General features: G+C 40.5%; 1 protein-coding gene across 2 annotated transcripts in view; it reads left to right on the forward strand.

Moving 5' to 3' along the window:
- SLC25A13 (solute carrier family 25 member 13) overlaps nucleotides 1-13,497 on the forward strand; it is a 179,720-nt gene that overhangs the window by 13,113 nt on the left and 153,110 nt on the right. The gene's annotated exons all lie outside the window — the stretch shown is intronic.

Here is a 13,497-nt window from a genome sequence, read left to right on the forward strand (position 1 = left end):
TTTTTGTTGTTCAATCGCAGGAGGTCATGAACCTTCACTAGTGCCGCATCATCGGCTGGCAGGACCCGCTGCCAGCCCAGTCCAGCTTCTCTGCTGGTTCAGATTCTTAGGAGGAAATCTGATTAGTTCAGAAAGCCAAGAGAGCCTTCCGTTAGGGCTCAGCTGTCTGCTGATGTCTCAGTCAGCTGGGCCGCTGTGAATATGGAGAGGATGCCAGTAACCCGGGAGCAAGGCGCTGCTAGGTGCTGTCCCAGGTTGTGCTACTTTCGTTCAGTTCTTATTCTTTCTAACTGTCTAACGGATGAGAAAACAGGAAGTCATGTTGCTGATTAGCAATAGAGTCAGAATGTAAACATCCAGTTGCAAAGCCCATAAAATAGGTGCAAATAGTATTCTATGAAGGAAATCTGGTTGCAGAATCTGGAAAATCTTCCGGGAGAAATTAGCATCTGACTTTACTCCTTGAAAACATAACAGCATTTTAAAAACTTCTCCTTATGGAAATTTTCCATAGAAAATTAGAAGAGTGTAACAAACACCCATGTCCCTTCCTGGCTAGTTTCAGTAATTATGAATTTATAGCCAATCTTGCTTAATGTATACTGCACCCTCTCTTGTCCTCCCTTCCCCCCAATTTTTTCAAGGCAAATCCTGCAAATTGGATCATTATATCTCTATAACAGATTTTTAAGATGCACAAGCAAAATATTGTCATGATGTCTACAAAAATTTCAGTGGTTCTTCAATATAATCAAATATCTATTCTGTACACATTTTGCACATTCCTCTTATTGCCCTATGATTTTTAAAATAGTTTTTTGAGTTGTCATCTAAATAAGGTCCAGGCATTGCAATGGGTTGATGTGTCTTAATTTTCTTTTAATCTCTAGGTTCTCTTGGTTTCTTAATCTTGTGTCTGTCTCTTTCTCTCTGAAAGCCAGTATAACCTAATGATTGAAATCATGGACTGTGTTCAAATTATGGCTCTGGGCAAGTTGCTCTATCTCTCATCTATAAAAGGGTCATGGTTGTTTTTACTTCCTGGGCTATTTGGAGGGCCAGTGTGCTAATGTTTGTAAAGCTTGGAGCTGGGCCTGGGATACAGTAAGCTTTAAAGAAGTGTGAGCATCTGGGTGAGTTTGGAACCAGAGAAATTGCTCAAAGTCGTGTTTAAAGTCTGAGGGCTTTGGGGATGGAGGCAGGGGAGGGCTCACTCCAGTGAAATTGTGCACAGTCTTTGGGATGAGGATCCTAACTGTGCAGAGGGCTCCTGTTCTTTTTCTTTTAACTTCTTTCTGGGCTCTTGACTGTTCCTCAATTATATGATGTTGATGTGCAGCAGGTAAGGTATTATTTAGTGAAGGCAACTTTCTATTGTCCTTTGATTTGCTGCTTTCTCTTCCTCTGCATTTATTAAGTTACTATTCTCTCTCAGAAGCCATTTTAACTTTCTGTGGCATTATCTGGGCTCCAGCAACTTGTGATCGCCTAAGTAGAACCTTTCAGCACTTTATAAATATGTCATATACTTTTTATATTCCTTTGTTCCCCATCAGGAACACACATCCCAGTCTTCAGAACAGCACAATCAGTTTTTATTCATTTAAGGAGCAGTAGTAATTTGACGCCTGCTAATATGTAACAAATTATATTGGGAGTGGTAATTACAATTGCAGCTGGTTCCTAATTATACTGTAACCTTGATTCTTTGGAAAAAAACTGAGACTGAGTTCAGCATATAATACTGAGAAGAATATTCTGCATTAGGCAAGTCTGCCTTCCACTGAACTACAGGTATTTATGTACCATAATGCCAAGTCCAAAAGACTTTATTTCAGATTGCTTTCAGCTATGGTGGTGTCCCCTAGCACCATTCAAAGGATGGTGTAAAGTCCCCATCTTTGTTTGCCAACTTATTGGCATATCCTGCAGGTATTATAATTAGTGTGAAGACGATCTGGACTCTGGGGTTATTTTTGGCTCTGTGATTTACTACGACTCGTTTAAGACTCGGTATCTTAGACGCCGCAGCTTCCTCATCGGGAGAATGGGGATATTAAAGACCCTTCACCTCAGATAGTTTTAGTGATGTTTAAATGAGATCAGGCATAAAGCCTTTAGTACCAACATAAAACCTTTAGCCTAGCATAGAATTAAGGCCCCAGTGAAAGTAGGCTGGGCAGTGTTAATTGCTGTAATCAATAATAAAGGACTCCAGCCCTAAAACTACCTCTGCCACGCCTGACTCCAGCAGAGTTAGTTCTGCCACCACTCTAACTTACGATACTGCTCATCATCACACACTTTGTACCAACCCCTTGCTGGTAAGCCTGTCATTCCCCTCACCCCCTCCCGTGGGGCAGTTTCTCTGGTGATTTGGCGTTGTTCCCTCAGCGCCTGGCGCAGGGCCCGGCTCAGGCTTCCGATAGGCGTTGCGTGAGTGAGCAAGTGTAACAGCATCTAAGGCAGTGGTTCTCAGCCAGGGGCGGAGTAGTTCTGCCCCCAGGGGATATGGGGCAGTGTCTGTAGACATTGTTGGTTGTCCCATCTGGGAGAAGGGGTTGCTCCTGGCATCTAATAATTAGAGGCCAGGGGTGTTGCTAAACATCCTACAAGGCACCAGACAGCCCTCTTGGACAAAGAATTATCTGACCCAAAACATCAGTAGGGGCAAAGTTAAGAAACCCTAGCCTAAGGCAACTTGACTGCCTTAGGTTTTGGCCTGTGGGAAAGGTGTAGGGCTTGGGGCAGATTAACCTGCTTGACCGCCAGGTTTCTTAACTATACCGGGAATCGAATCCAGCCTACTAAAGGATTCTCTGAAAAGAAAGGGAGATTATACAGGTGTGTGCCTGCCTGATCAGATTCGTCTCGATGGTCCTGGCTATCCAGGACCTTTTAATTTTTAAAAAATAGACTTTATTATTATTTTTTGAGTGGTTTGAGGTTTATAGCAAAATTGAAGGAAAGGTTCAGAGATTTCCCATAAACTACCCGCCCCTACACAGATGCATAACCTCCACCGTTACCATCATCCCCATCACAGTGGTACGTTTGTTACCGTTGATTAGCTTACATGGACATAATTACCCTGAAGTACCCCAGGTCATAATTACCCAAAGTCCATGGTTTACATTAAAGTTGACTGTTGGCATTGATCATTCTATGAATTTTATAGTGATGTGTGTCTGTCATTACAGTATCATATAGAGTCTTTTCACTGCTCTAAAAATCCTCTGTGCCCTGCCTGTTTTCCTCTCATATTCCCAACCTACTAATGTTTTTTACTGTCTCCATAGTTTTCCCTTTTCCAGAATGTCATACAGTTGGAATCCTACAGTATGTGGCCTTTTCAGACTGACTTCTTTCACTTATAAACATGCATTTAAGTTTCCTTCATGTCTTTTCATGGCTTGTTAGCTCATTTTTTAGTGCTAAGTAATATTCCACTGTCTGGATGTACCACAGTGTATCCATTCACTGACTAAAAGACATCTTGGTTGCTTCCAACTTTTGATAGTTATGAATAGAGCTGCTGTAAACATCCATCCATCCTGGTTTTTGTGTGGACGTAGTTTTCAACCCCTTTGGGTAAACACTGAGGGGCATGAATGTGGATCGTATGGTAAAAGTATGTTTAGTTTTGTAAGAAACCTCCAATCAGTCTTCCAAAGTGGCTCTACCACTTTGCGTTTCCCTCAGCAAACAATGAGAATTCCTGTTGCTGAACATCCTCACCAGCATTTAGTGTTCCAGAGGTTGGCCATTCTTATAGGTATGTAGTGGTATCTTGTTTTAGTTTGCATTTTCCTGATGACAGATAATGTGGAGCATCTTTTCATATGCTTATTTGCTATCTATACATCTTTGGCGAGGTGTCTGATGTCTTTGGCCCATATTTTAATCTTAATTGGGCAGGTTGTTTTCTTACTTTTGAGTTCTTTGTGTTTTTTGGATAAGTCTTTTATTGGCTCTTCTTTTGCAAATACTTTATCCCAGTGTTTGGCTTATCTTTACATTCTCTTGATGATGTCTTTCCCAGAGCAGAAATTTCTGTTTTAATGATGTCCAGCTAGATCATGGCTTTGGTGTTATATCTAAAAAATGATCACCAAACCACAAGGCCATCTAAGTTTTCTCCTATGTTAGAAGAGTTTTCCATTTAGGTCTGTGATCCATTTTGAGCTAATTTTTGTTAACAGTGTAAGGTCTGTGTCTAGAATCATTTTTTGCATGTAAATGTACCATTTCAGCACCATTTGTCAAAGAGACTGTCTTTGAATCGTTGTCAAAGATCAGTTGGCTATATTTATGTAGGTCTATTTCTAGGCTTTGTATTGTGTTAGATTGAGGATTATTATATCTTCTTGGAGAATTGACCCCCTTGTCATTATATATTGCCCCTCTTTATCCCTGATACCTTTCCTTGCTTTAACATGGGTTATGTCTGAAATTAATATAGCTACTCTGTTTTCTTTTGATTGGTGTTGAGCACAGTATATCTTTCTCCATTCACTTACTTTTAATCTGTATGTGTCTGTATATTTAAAGTGGGTTTTTTGTAGATAGTCTTATTTTTTAATGCATTCTGACAATCTATCTTTTAATTAATTGGTGCATTTAGACCATTGATGTTTAAAGTGATTTTGTTTATCCTGCTTGGTGTTTTCTGATCTTCATGGATCTGTGGTTTGGTGTCTGACACTGATTTGGGGGAAACTCTGAATTACTGTTATTTCAAATATTCCTTCTGGTCCTTTCTTCTCCTTCTGGGATTCCCATTACATTTATATTACATCTTTTGTAGTTGTCCCACAGTCTTGGATATTCTGTTCTGGCTTTTTTTTTTTTTTTTTTCCAGTCTTTTTTTTTTTTTCCTTTTTGCTTTTCAGTTTTGAAAATTTCTACTGAATTATCAAGCTCAGAGATTTTCTCCTCAGTTGCTTCAAGTCTGCTAATAAGCCTGTCAAAGGCATTCTTCGTTACTGTTACAGTGTTTTTGATCTCTAGCATTTCTTTTTAGTTCTTTCTTAAATTTTCCTTTTTTCTGCTTACATTGCAGATCTGTTCTTGCACCTTATCCATCAGAGCCCTTAGCATATTAATCATGGTTGTTTTAAATTCCTAGCCTGATAATCTCAACACTCCTGCCATATTTGAGTCTGGTTTTGATGCTTGCTCTGTCTCTTCAAATTGTGTTCTGTTTTGTTTGCCTTTTAGTATTCTTTGTAGTTTTTTTCTTGATAGCCAGGATAGGCTATGATCATAATGTACTGGATAGAAGGAACTGCTGTGAACAGTCCTTTGGTAATGTGGTATGGTGTAGAGCATGAGGAAGTGTTCTGTAGTCCTATGTCAAGGTCTCAGTCCATAGAGAGCCCGGGTCCCTGGGCAGTGTACTTCACAAGTGTTTCTCAATTGTTTCTTCCCCTTAGGTGGGAGAGGTTGGCTAGAGGTGGCTGGAGCTGGGTGTTTGCCTTCCTTCTGGGCATCTGGCTCTGATCATACCCCAGCAGGTTAGGCTCTTATTAAATAATTTCTCTGGAAGGCAGACCTTGTTATAAAGAACAGACTGCTCCGATGCATTTCAGCATGGTTCCTTTTCCTCTCCTCCTGCTGGAAGTGCAAGGTGATTTTTCTCTGATAGTCACTGAGAACCAAGTTGATTTCTAGGAGGTAAAATTCAAAACAGTGTGGGGAGTACCCTATGTCTTGGTTCCCCTAAGGTTTCTTTAAGTTCTTGTCTTGTCCATATTGAGCCTTCAGCAATTGGTCACACACATTGGTCCCTACAGAGGTTTCAACTAATGGGTTTCAGCTCTTGTGATTCTCTGGTTCTGCCTTTTTGTCCCTCCATTTTTGGGTTTGCAGTGGTTTACTTGGTGACCTCACTTTTCTGACTGATCTCAGGAGAGTGGTTGATTTTTCAGTTTTTTAACTTTTCACCTTTGGTTAGGACAGAGTGGCAACTTCTAAGCTCCTTACACTGAACTGAAAGCCAGGAGTCACCGTCATCTCTTGACTACCTTTCCTACAATGGAGAGAATCCCTACATTACAAGACCTGCCTGCCAGAATGTGTGAGTCAGAACTCAGTTTCTGTCTTTCTTTGCAGCCAGGGCACAAGCGCATGATCTTGTTCTGCCAATTAGATGCTCATGTGTGACTTAGATTTGGAAGAGGCAACACGAGGAAGCAGCTCATGTGTGAAGTTTCCTACCAGGCAGCCCAGGCAGCCTGCTTCTGTTGTGGGTTCTGAGGTAGATTTCTCAGCAGGTGCTTCTGGGATAGTTTCGGGCATCACTGGTGGAGCCTTAGCTCAAGGTGATTCTCCAGGCTTCCTGACAAGACTGTGATCATCAGATAGAATTTTAACTGTTTTTCTTCTTAGCCTGTCATCGTTTGTTGTTTATTTCTAAGCTGAGTACATGGTGGTCTTCTATTCATATTTTGGATTAGAAATACCATATTCCTGGGTTCTCAGCTTACATTTTTTAAGAGTAGCTGTTAATCATTACCAACATATATCAATTTAGGATTCACCGAGCACTTTTTCTTCCTGATTGGTCCTTAAGATAACTTTGTGAACTAGATAATTTTGTCATTTTGCCCCGTTTATAGATGGGGAAACTAAAACTTGGAGATGTTAACTGACTTGTCCAAGGTCACCTATTTAGCACTACGCTGGGACCCAAATCTTTTTTTCTGTTGTTTTTTTCCTTCCCATTTTTAAAAAAATTGAAGTATAATTGATTTACAATGTTGTGTTAGTTCCTGGTGTACAGCATAGTGATTCATTATACATATATACATACGGATTCTCGTTCATATTCTTTTCCATTACAAGTTAGAAGCCATTGAATGTAGTTCCCTGTGCTATACAGTGGAACCTTGTTGTTTATCTGTTCTGTACAAAGTGGTTTGTATCTGCCAATCCCAAACACCGGGACCCAAATCTTGACTCGAAACCTGGTGATGTTTGCTTGCGGCAGGATGAGCAAGCATCTCTGTCTCCGTAAGGAGCTGAAAATACAAACAGAAAAATGTCTATTTCAGAAAAGACTCGCACTGTCTCTTGTCAAACTTTTAGTCTTGGGAACATTTACTGGAATGTTAGCTTTAGCTTAATAACAATAATAATAAAATCTAAAATTAGAGGGCTCAATGTTATTTTGGCATAACCCACAGCTGAAACACCACCATTCATTTCTTAACTGTTGTACTCTGCTGCTTCATAGAGAATTTTAATGGCAGTGGATTTGTCATTGTTTAATGTTTGTCTACAATAGTGCAGTTAAATCTGGCATACTTCACAAGCTGCTGAATGCTTCTGATAAATATCTCCAGCACCCCTGAAATGACCCACTTGTGTAATTACCCAGTGGGTTAACGTTTGTGGTGTCTGCTACTTTGTAAGTCAGTTGTTGAGTGATAGGAACTTTTGAGGGTTGACTACATAGAAAGGTTGTGGTTTGAAGAATGCTTAACATGGCATCTTGTCTGTGTGCTCATGTACATTTTGGTAACTTTTTTTTAATAATTACTGCTCTTCATATATTAGAACTTACAGAAACTGTAAGCTGAGGAATGAATGACTCAGTGAATTTAAAGAAAAATTATTTTTCTTAAATGTGATGAGACACCTCTTTTTTCCTTCATGGTAACTGTGGTTCTGGGGAATTTCCAACTTTCTTTTACAATTACTGATTGTATCAGTCAAGGTTCACTTGCATAGAGTAGAATCCACTGTAGCTGGTTCCAGCAGAGGCAAATTTATTGCAGGATGTTAAATGGCTTACAGAACTTGTTGGGAAGGTGAAGAACAGACATCAAGTGGAGCTCTCAGGAATGACTTTCAGGGCCTTCCAGCAGAGCAGGCCACCAGGGGAGCATCTGCCTGCCTTTTGTACACTCCTGAAACTGCCTGCCAAATGAGAAGTGTTTTAGAGCCATGCTGCCACTGGCCTGGGCAAGAGGAAAGTCAGACGCTTCCAACTGCCACAGGACACTCTCCGTGCCGTGGGAACATCAGACACTTCGAAGAATGATACTTGCTGACAGAAACAACAGAAGCGCAGCCCCCAACCTCCGAATCTTTGCATTCTCAAAACTTTGCCTTCCAAATCTCAGCTTCATCTGATTGACAGCACCTAAGCCACACACCTGCAAGGGCGTCTGGGAAATGTAGCTCTAACCTTCCAGTCTCTGCAGGATAGGAAGATCCGTGGGAAGAAGGTTGAGCCCCAGCTTCCAGATTATTGGGTCACAGTAGTGCTTTCCCCTCAAATCCAGGTCCACCTACTGCAGATACTTACTCAGACCGTGCAGGACCATTTCTCCTTTCATTTGCTTCTCACTACATGCCTACACGTTTGCATGTGCTTACCCACAGACAGTAGCCTGCTTTTGATGAGCTGCTGCTTCTGTTTATTTCATATTTAGAGTAAATAATTACTTCATGGCAGAAGAATTTTCAGTGAAAGTCTGTGCTTGTCTTGACTTTCAAACCTTTCAGATTTGGGTGGGTGATGGGGGAAGTATTGCTGAGTGAAGGCTGTGCTGTGCCATTGGTGAAGTAGCAACTGAGCGTTAGCATCCTGGGTTCTAACCCAGTGGTTCTCAACCTGGCCAGTCGTAAACTCGTGATGAAGCTTTAAAAGTACCTTATCTAGAGATGCTAATTTAGTTGACCTTTGTAGTCTAATTTGATAAGGCTGGACACTGATAAAACCAAAAAGTCCCTTAGGTGAGGTGAATATGCAGTTTGGGCGAGAACCTCGGTCCTAATCAGACAGAATTGAACATTAGCCACAGCTGTGGTTCTTTAAATGCATCAAAATCACCTGGAGAATTTGTTAAACCCCAGATTGATGGGTCCCACCCCCAGAGTTTCTGATTGGTAGGTTTGGGGGAGGGTGGGAGAATTGCATTTCCATTGGTCTAAAAGGAGCTACGTATTTTCATTGTAAAGACTTCTACTCACCTGCGCGACTTTCTTTAACGAACTTTTCAGATCTCCTACTTAGTTTCTGATCTTTGCCAGAGCTGGGGATGTGGCAGAGTAAGACGCCTGCAAGGAGGTCATGGTCTTACATCTCTCGAGCTTCCCAATGTAAGAGGAGAGCTTTTCTTTACATTTTCTTCTTCCTGTTGGTATCCCTCATTTTATGTAGGTTATGAGTGTTCCCTTCCACCACCCTCTGTTAGACCTAGCCACTATTTTGAGTGCACAGCTCTGTACCACTGCAGTTTGTTCAAGTATTGAGCGTACAACTTTGCCTTGGTTCTAGTGTAAGAAAGCCAGTTTTAAAAATATTCCTGCTTGTAGAAAAACCTTTCCCTGTATCCTCCTTTTGGCTGCTGGAACTCAAGTTAAAATGAGAGTGAATTTATTTGCGCTGAAAGGTATCTTTCGGGTTCTTCTTGCCGTGCTGCCCACTAGCCCTTTTTAAAAACTAGTCATTGAAGTTGTCTTATTGTTGGCTGTTTTTTTTTTTTTTTTAAATATCTAGGATGTACCTAGCTAATATATATGTTTTGCAAATACTTTTGATAACCTATTTAAACCATATATAATGTTTGTTTTGTCAAAAATTTTCTGTGGAACATAGATTTATGGAATTGATCTGAAATTTCTATATTGTCGTTAAATAAAGGTAAACTCCTAGTTTAGGGGGGAAAAGGTATAATGTGTAGTTTTTCCAGTTCTTACCCCTCCCTCTCTCCCTTAAGCTGCATTTGATGTGAATGTTAGCTGCTTGTGTGTAAAAATCTCTGCTACATTGAGTTAAATAGCAAATAGTAATATTTCACAGTCATCTACCAAGAACTGTTTTTTGTTTTTTGTTTTGGTGATTGACTCCCAGACTATGTTTGAAAATTACTTTATTTAAAACTCTTGATATAAAAATTTTGTTTTACTGGTAGCCTCTATTTTTATAAACGCAAATTCAGAAGAGTAATGATAAAGCAAATCAAGCAATTAGATTGGAAGAAAAGTGGCTGTAAATATCTACATGCTATTATTATATGAGAGCTGTGTATTTATGTATAAAACAATGAAAATCAGCCTTCTGGAAAAACTCAAGTTTGATGAATCTTCTGAAGCCCAGTCAATTAAGGCTTGTCAGGTGATGCAGCGTGTGCTTGTTGAGCAGCTGTTCTGAGTTAGCTTCAAAAGGGAGGCTGCAGTTCTTGGCTCCCTTTTTGCAGCTCAGAGAGCTTGCTGGATTTTGGTTTTGCCACCAGGTAGACTCCACCCGAGTCACCTTCAGAACACCGGCACTTCTAACTGTAACTGAAGATTGTCTTCAGTAAAGCTGTGCAGGTGTTCTTCCTTCATCAAAACAAGAAGATAGGAATGGGAGGTAGAAGTAGAAATGGGAATTCTGAATAGCCTTCCTGCACTGGGAAACTAAATGGAATTCATGCAGAGGTGAGGCCCAGGAGGCTGGTAGCAATTTTTTGAATCCATACCCTTATTGAACTATGGTTATCTGTACTTGAATAGAATGTGCCTAGGACCTAACATGTATTTCAGTGGGCATCAGGGGAAGTCCATAGTGGTCATTAACCATTTGCTGTACCTGGAACTTTGAGTCTATTTTCGAGAAGTAACATTGGGTGGGGCTAGGATAGCACAGGGGATGAGTTTGAGAGACCTTAATGTGTGTTTAGTGGTTTGATGAATTCTTTTGAATACCCATGAGTTTCTTTTCTCTCCCCTCTCCTAATTTCTCCCTTCTCAAGTTATGAACCATGTTACTCATCAGCTAGACTTTTAAAAGAATAGGCATAGTAGCATATAAACACCTTTTGATAAACAATACAAGTGATGGATACCCTTTATTGAGTGCTTTAACTGCGTGGCCTTTTTGGTGCTAAGCACTTTATGTCATTATCTCCTATCACCCTTTCAACCATCTGGGACTTCCCATTTTATAGGTTAGGAAAGCATTTTAATACCTTGCTGCTAAAATAACATTCCATCTTTGCAATCTTATAATGAACACAGGGTGATATGGTAAAGACTTTGATACATATATCTATTACAACCAGGTAATCAGAACACACACACCACCCACTTTAGCGTTACACCACACCAACTCTTCAGAAAGGCCATCTTAATGCTTCACTGGATACCTGATAAATAGCATCTAGGGTTTGAAGACTGGGGAGAAGGGAGGAAAGAGAGGTCAGGGACTAGCTCAAGGTCACACTACTCGTGAGTTCAGAGGTCAGGCCAGCCCTCCAATCAAGGGTGGTCTGACACTGAAGCCATGTTCTTAACCACTGGCACTGGATAGAAACTACAAACTGGTATTAGGAGAAACTGGGAGATTCTTGATCTGTAGGCATGTGTTGTTATTATTAGTGGTTAATGTAAGTTACCAGAAGTTTGAAGCTGCCAACAATGTAGTTCAGTGAGAAAACCAACACAGTAGGAGCTAGAAGGTTTGGAATCTGATCTCAGCTCAGAAAACATTTAGAGATAAAAGTACAAATTGGTCCTAAATCTGACTTTTGGGGAAATAAGTGATCCTTTCTGAGTCTTGGTTTCCCCTTCTGTAAAATGGGGGTAATAGAATGCTCTCCCTGAGTCTCAGATTTGCTGTGAGAATCTAATGAAGTAATAGTCATGCTTTGAAAACTGTAAAGGGTTCTATACACGTTGGGTGACATGACTTACAAGTGTTGGCCACTACATGGATTGTGCTTCTGACCCTGGGACAGTTAGAGTGAAAGCTTGCTTTCTGTCATGGAGGTGTAGCCCTCGTGGTGAGCGCTGAATGTGTGTTCCAGGATCAGGAAGTAGAAGAATGCTGTGGGAATTTAGGGCGGAGGAAGTTCACTCTGAAATAGCAGTGCCCAGAGAAGGCTTTATGAAGCGCATGGCAGAATGAATTAATTTGATTTTAACGGGTGTGTGCTGTTCAGATGGAGCAAGAATAGTTCACTCTGTGGAAATTTACCTTTGCTTTAAAAGGAAGCCCAGTTAAGTGCTGAGGGTCACCGTATGCCTCTTAAAAAATGTGATTTGTGGAACTCAGAGGGAATTTCTTTGCTCTTACAGAAGAGGATGGAGGCATTTTCTGCTGTCCCATGTTCTCTAGCTGTGTTTGTCCTACCCTTCCTTCCTCAGAATACAGACCTGAAAGGAGGGATCTTAAGACTGTTAGATCAGTGCTATCATCAGTCCTAGGTTAGTTAGCAGTCTTTTTTCCCCATTAATTGAACAGTGGAGAACACTAATTTAAGATTTTAAAAAGATTACAAATTTTTATGGATAAAAATAGCATTGCTGATTATAAGTACTCAGCTGAAGTTAAGAGAGTTATCAGTCTTGCATAGGGAAACAGGGTGACCAATGAACTGGTTTCAGCAGAACTACCTCTCCCATTCCAGTGATTAGTTAATAAAATTATTCCTGACAGTGGCGGCCAAGGAGCTCAGGCAGTTACATATTTAGAGACAGAGAACCCATTGTCCAGAGATCTCAGAAGAGCCTTTGCAAACACACAGAAGGGATTTAGAACAATTTGCATAAATCTCCCTGTGGATAGCGACATGGCTCCAGTATTGGGGGTGGTTCCAGGAACCCCTCCTTGGCTGTATCATGGGGTGACGCTGTGCTTGGTGAGAATTCAGTCTTAGGACGGGTTTTGCCAGCAGGATTGGGTGATGGGATGCTGAATAAGCCCACTGTTTGGTTCCACATAAGGACTCTTTTGTGTTGGCCTGGGGCAGCCACGTTCAGGTTTGTCGTCTTTTCCCCCTGTGATGTTTTTGGACTTTGTGGGCTGGAGAATTAAGCACAACACCTATTCTGAGACAATCTGTCAAATTTTGGTCTTGAAAGGTAACCATAGCCCCTTGTGTTCTAGAATGTGGTGAATAAAAGTCATACATTTGGAGACTTAAGATTTCTTTTTTTGTATTGAAGTGTAGTTGATTTATAATGTTAGTTTCAGATGTACAACATTGTTATTCAATTTTTTATAGATTATACTTCATTTGAAGTTATTAGAAGACAATGGTTATATTTCCCTGTGCTGTACAATTGGAGACTTGTGGTTTCTTAAAGGTCGGGAGAGGAGACTTGGCTTCGCATGCCCAGATAGCTGGGCATTCACGCCTGTTTGTTGTGGAACTTTGCGAAGTAACTTCCTTTTGTTTATTAATACTATTTGCCTTACTCATTAACTTCGTTAAGAATTTTGTTCTCTTGCATAGGTAACAAACAAGCTATACTTTAATATTCCCCTATGAAAGGGTGTGGGTCACTCTGGGGTGTAGTTTAAAATGCCAGGTGGTTACAAATCTGTTTCAGCTTTTCTTTTTCTTTGTTTTGAAAAAAAAATATTAAATACTACCTATCAGGAGTTTTACTGGTTTATTGCACAGAATGTTATCATTCTGGAAGCCACATACACAGTCTGATTTAAAATCCAGAGAGTAGTGTATGCACTGGGGATATTTAGTGCTTTAAGTACGAAAA

This window comes from Camelus ferus, chromosome 7 (genome assembly GCF_009834535.1).
Source record: "Camelus ferus isolate YT-003-E chromosome 7, BCGSAC_Cfer_1.0, whole genome shotgun sequence".
Classification (NCBI taxonomy): Eukaryota; Metazoa; Chordata; class Mammalia; order Artiodactyla; family Camelidae; genus Camelus; species Camelus ferus.